Consider the following 5968-nt stretch of genomic DNA (forward strand, 5'->3'; position numbering starts at 1 on the left):
CTAATACTCCAAACTTCCTCCCTTTCGCAAACAAAGATTTCCACTGTCTGTCTCTTACCTTCTGATGAAGAAGATGGTGTCAGATAAAAGTATTTGGCTTTGAGGACCAATGTATAAGATATAGGAGTAACAGACTCTTTACCAGGGAGGGGATACATTTTAGAAGATATTTGCTTGGAGATTAGATTTGATTTGATAAAGACTTAAACTGAATTCAGAGACACAGGAAGAAAAGTGCTACTACCTGGTAGCTAAATTCCATAGAAAGCAGTAGATATGGGATGAGAATAGCAGTGAAAAGTCCAGTAAAATCACAGGAAGAAGATTGGGCTTAATACTCATGAGCTCAAAGATATGTTCATTGATTCTGGGAGGAGGGCTGCTAAACAAAAAAAGGTAGAGCCTGGAATTCAAGAAGGCCAAGGAGGACCTCAAAGGTATCACTGAGACTTGCTGGAATGCAACTCATGAATGGAATGTAACAATGGAAGGATTGACTTTGTACCAAAGGAACAGATTAGATAGTTAGGGAAGTGGTTTAACAACTTAGAACAAGAAGTGAGGGGAAATGGAGGGAATCTGGAAAAATGTTAGAGAGATCCAGATAGAGTCTCAGCAGGGGGATAGTGCTAATTTTTACACAGGATAAAGAGGGGGAGTCTGTATCTGAGGCCGGTATAAAAGTCCGTGAAGAGCAGTGGAGATTTTGTATGTGTGTAACTGTGTATGTATATAGTGATGAAGGGAAGGAAGTATGACAGACCTTTGTAGGAGATGGGTCTCTGTGGGTGGGTAGGGACCATGGGACACTGGGTTTTGATGGGGAAGGATTAATGGTGATCTGTGCTGGGAGTCGGTGTGGGGAGAGAGTTGGGGAGGGCTGGAAAGTGGCAATGGGGGTCTGATTTTGATGGAAAGTGGGAGTATCTTATGAGGGGTATTGTGTACTGTGTGTAGGGTGTTAAGGATCTGTAGGGGGCAGCAATAGGTTTGTGTGAAGTCAACAATGGCGGGGAGTAGGGAGTTGGTGGGAGAAAAATTGGAGGGGCTTGTATGGAGTCGGGGATGGGGCAGCAGGTCTACGTAGGGGAAACCAGAGGAAGTAGATAGTTCAGATACATTTATTAATTACCTACTCTGGGGTCAGGATGGGGAGATCTGTGTAGAAGTAGTGGGGAGTGAAGACTATAGGAAGTAGACAGTAGAGGTTTTGCAATGGGGCAGAAGGAATGGTTGGGGTTGTTTTGAATTGATTTTGTGGATGTCTATGTATGTATGAGAAAGTGAGGGACTTGGTTGGGGAGCATTGATGGTGGCTATGTGTATGTGTGACAGAGGTGGGTCTGTGTGGGGAAAGGTCTTAGGGGCCAAAGGTGGGGGTGAGGACTTGTGTGGGGACAGTGGGGCTATGTTTTGACTGGACGGTGTGGGGTATGGAGAATCACATGGTAGGAACCTTGAGGGTGTTATGGGTCTGTGTGGAAGATAGTAGTTGGTTAGTGGGGGACTTTGTATGGGACTAGTAGGGAGATCTATGTAGAGGAAACCATCTGGGATGTGCATAAGAGTTGGCATGAATGAAATAAATGGCAAAACATTTATTAAGTGCTATGTGCAAAGCACTGTGCTAAATGTTGGGGATACAGATAGAAAATCTAGACAGCTCCTGCTTCAAGATACTAATATTCTAACGGGAGACAATGTACATAGAGATAAGAGGTTTCAGCTGCAAGTCAGATGGAAAGGCCCAGTGGCCCTTCACAGTGCAGTAGCAAAACAGATAGCAATAGTTCTGATTTAATGTCATTTCCATTAATAAAACCACTTCTGATCCATTTCTGATATTGAACCTTTGACAGTGCTAAGAAGTTGGTGTAGACAATTTCTTTACTGGGTCTTCAGTATCTGTGGCTGCTAAGGAAGCAAAAGCCAATTGCCAATCGAGTCTGATCCCTACAAGGGCTGCTTCCCTGGGATGTCTATGACCATGGAATTGGAGGTAAGGTTAGTAAGCTGAGAGGCTCTTGGGTTATTGGTTGGTCAAAGCAATTGGTCAATTACCATGACAGCTGGTCAGCTTTTGGTGTTGGTTGTGGCAGGAATGGTGGAACCCATCACAAAGCTTTCCCCCCAGATGATGGCTATGAGTGGCCAGGCTAGAAGCTGGGTCTGAGGTTAGGAGGAGGGGAGAAATTCTATTTCTTGGTGGTGACAGAGTTCTGAGGTGCCAGTGGCAGAGTCTGAGGGAGTTGATGGTTCAAGAGTTGATGGCTGCTTGCCCTACCTGACATATTCTGTCCCTTGTCTCTTCTCAGCATACTTTGGTGTTTCATTTAGGCTGGCTTGCTGCCTGGATGGAGGTGTTAGTGTGGTAGGGATGGCAGGTCCCTTCTCAGTGGGTGTTGCTCCCTTTGAATAAAGGCTGTGGTAGTTATCCTGGTGGTCTAAGAAGAGGCTGCTATTCCTAGGGCATGCAAATGTACTTTAAGGTTTGAAAAACACTTTATATACATTATTTCATTTGAACCCCAAAACAATCCTATGAAGTAAATATTTTATGTTTTATTATTTATTACTGTTTTATATTTATATTTTATAGAATTAGAAACTGAAGCAAATAGAGGCTAAATATTTAACTTAATGCATCACAGACTTAGAACTGGAAGGGATATTCTATTATTTTCTAGTCCAACCCCTCTCATTTTCTCCTATTACAGAAGAGGAAACTACCCCAGAGAGACTAAAGGGCCAAGGTCATATAGGTAGTAAATGGATTTGAACCTAGGTGCTCTGACTTCTCCATGGTTATACAACTAATAAGTATCAGAGGCAACACTGGAACCCAGGACTCTTCTTATTCCAGGTCTAATGCTGTTTCTGCGGCACCACTGCTGCCTGTAAAGGTATACAATGAATTAAATTCCATAAAAATTTATTGGGCACCTACTGTGGGGTGGGAGGGATTCTGTGTGGAAGCACTGCAAGGGAGAACTGCGGAGGGGATGGTGGTGGTGGTGGTAGTGATGATGATGGTGGGAATCTCTGCAGGAGAGAAAATGTAGAGTTGAATTGTGGGAGTTCTGTATTGGAGAATAGTGAAAGTTGTTTGGAGTGAACAGTGTCAATATGAATGGGGAGGTCTACATAGAAGGTTGTGTGGGGAAGACTTGGGTCATAAGGACTTTTGAGAGCACATTGCAGGTGTGTGGAGAGGTCCAGTGATGGGTCTGTAGAGGAAAGAAGAAAGTTGGTAGGGGAACAGTGTAGATCCACTATATGGGATCTTCTATTTGGCTTTTAAAGTTCTCTATAACCTGGTTCTTTCCTACCTTTCCTACACTTTACCCACATAAGCATACTTTATGATCCAGTGACATCATTCTCTTATTGTTCCCTAGGTTTAAAATAAACTAATTATTGTTATAGATTAAATGAAATTTCAAGAAGTAGAGAGTACAAAGGTGTTGGGGGGGCATTGTCAAGAAAGACCTCATTTAGGAGGTGGCACATGAATTGTGAATTTGAGGAGGGCATGCCTACAGCCTAGGTAGTGGCATGCATGAAGATAGAATTTCTTATAAGAGAAATAATAGGTCAGTATCAGTCAGAGAGGATGGGTGAGGATAGTAATAGAAAATAGCTGGAAATTTGAATAGAAGTTATATTGTGGAAAATGTCAAGCAGAAGAAATTGTATTATATTCTAGAGGCAACAGGGAGTCATTGACAATTTGGGGGGAGGGATGTGCTATGACCAGATACTTTAGGCATATCACTTTGTGGAGAAGTAGTGGAAAAGGGAAAGACTGGAAGTAGGAGACCAGTTAGGAATTATTGCCATAGTCCAGGTGAGATGAGATAAATTCTTGCTTAAACTAGGGTAATGTCTGAGTAAATGGAGAAAATGGACAGGTATGGTCTAAGTAGAGGAGGAAGAATCCACAAGCCTTGGCAACTGATTGGTTACTGTAACTGAAGCAGGGAGAAATCTACTGGGGTTCAGGACTGTGTGTGTAGTGGGGTGGGGATAGTAGAGATTATTTGGGAGTAGATAGTGCAGTTTACTCCACAGGGAGCCCTGTGGGGATGGCAGCTGGTGGTTCTGTAGAGGGTCTGAGACCATAGAGGGTGAATGGTGACAGATTCTCTGTGTGGGAAAAGTGGGAATTGTTTGAGAGGGGATAGAGAGGCATGTCCGCTTTGGAGATAGAGGACTTGGTTGATTCAAGTCTCTGCTCTGTCACTTGCAAGCAAGTCATAGATGTGCCTTCAGTTTCCTCATTTCAGAATAATGAATATGGACTAGATGACCCTGGAGGTTCCTTCCAGCTCTTAAATTTATGAAACAAGGGTGTCTGGGGGAGGGGGTTAGTGGTAATGTTTATGTGTGGGAAGACAGAGACGAGTTCATATTTGGGATTCATAGAAAGCTCCTTATGGAGGAATGTATGAAGTCCATTATAGGGGAGGTGGGGAAGTCTGGGTGTGACGATGGTATAAGGGAAATTGGAGGGGGTCTGTGTATAGGCTTATGGGGGGGGACAAAGAGTATGTACAATTACAGAAGATCTTTGTGGGGGTAGATGAGAGTGGGGAGGGAATTCTGTGGGGACACCATCAGCTGTCTCTGGGCAAGACATTCATGTGATCTTGTTTTGGACTGGATTAGTAATGTTATTGGTTTAGAGCACTCTTGGTGAAAGAAATCCCTTGTACCAATGCAGATCTTCCCAGGTTCTGCACCTTATAATCTAAGAGAGTCGGGGGTGGGGCAGTACTCAGGTTAATAAGTTTGAGTCTGGACTTGAACCCAGGTCTTTTTGACCCTGAGGATAAGTTCTCTACTAGTCTGTCAACATAAACATCCGTCTAACGTGTATGGAGGCGAGAGGGAACAATAAAGAGCAATAGAGAGTGACCTCGAGTTGCCTGTGTAAGGGTGGGGCAGTGGGAGGAGGTATGTATGTGAACAGTACAGAAGGATTCAGTTGGGGAGGGGGTTATATATGCGGGAGAGGAGAATAGAGAGTTGTCCCCAGAATACTCACCTCTGTGTGGGGGTAGTGAAGGTGATCTATGTGGGCGAGGAGGTTTTGAAAGGGGGGAAATTTGTGTCAAAATAATAAACGATTCATCGGGGAGCATTTGTATTGTGGGGACAATAGATGATTCAGTGGGAGCTCCGTGTATTCGAGAAGGGACAATAGAGTGTTGGGGGGGGAGGATTAGAGATTTCAGTGGGGGGAGGGGATGACTAGATCGGGAGGTGGAGACAATAGATGAGTCACTGATGGATCTAGGGATCTGTCCTGCGGCGGGCGGGGCGGGAGGGCGAGTGGTGGAGGGGGAAGGGAGAGCAGGCCATGGCTGGTTGGATTAGCTATGCCCAGTCTGTGCAGGGTGGTTGGTTTAGACAATGGGCAGGCAGGTTTAAGCGGGAGGGTTGCAGAAAGGGTAGCGTTGGTTGTGGGCTGGGTCGAGTGCTGGGATTTAGAGGGACTAGATGGTACCTAGAATGAGGGTGGAGAAAAGAGCTTACTCAGTAGGAGGGGTAAGTGAGCCACAGACAGAGAGCAGCATCGGGTAACAGGCCTTAGGTGGGGCGGAGCCCTGGCTAAATGGGGGTAGACTTGGAGGAAGGATAGCGGGTGTGCCTTGGCTTTTGGGAGGAGGAACCTTGGGCCAGAGAGGGCTGAGCCAATTTGGGAACAGACGGAGATGGGGTTTGGAAGGAGAGGGACACCGTAGGAGGGAGTTTATGAGCTCGGGAAGGGACAGAGGTGTAAGATTGAGAGGCAGGACTTGGGATAAGCCAAGCAGTAGGATGCTGGGGCCCTGGTAGAGTGTACGTGGGTCCGGGGACGGGGGTGGTGTGGCGGGGCTGGGCTCTGGGGAGCCGTAGGCGGAGCTTGATTCCCCTCCCCCTTTGGTGAGGGGTGGGGCGGGCGGGGCCTTGGTGCTGTTGGGGT

Source organism: Trichosurus vulpecula, chromosome 2, assembly GCF_011100635.1.
Source record: "Trichosurus vulpecula isolate mTriVul1 chromosome 2, mTriVul1.pri, whole genome shotgun sequence".
In the NCBI taxonomy this organism is placed as follows: Eukaryota; Metazoa; Chordata; class Mammalia; order Diprotodontia; family Phalangeridae; genus Trichosurus; species Trichosurus vulpecula.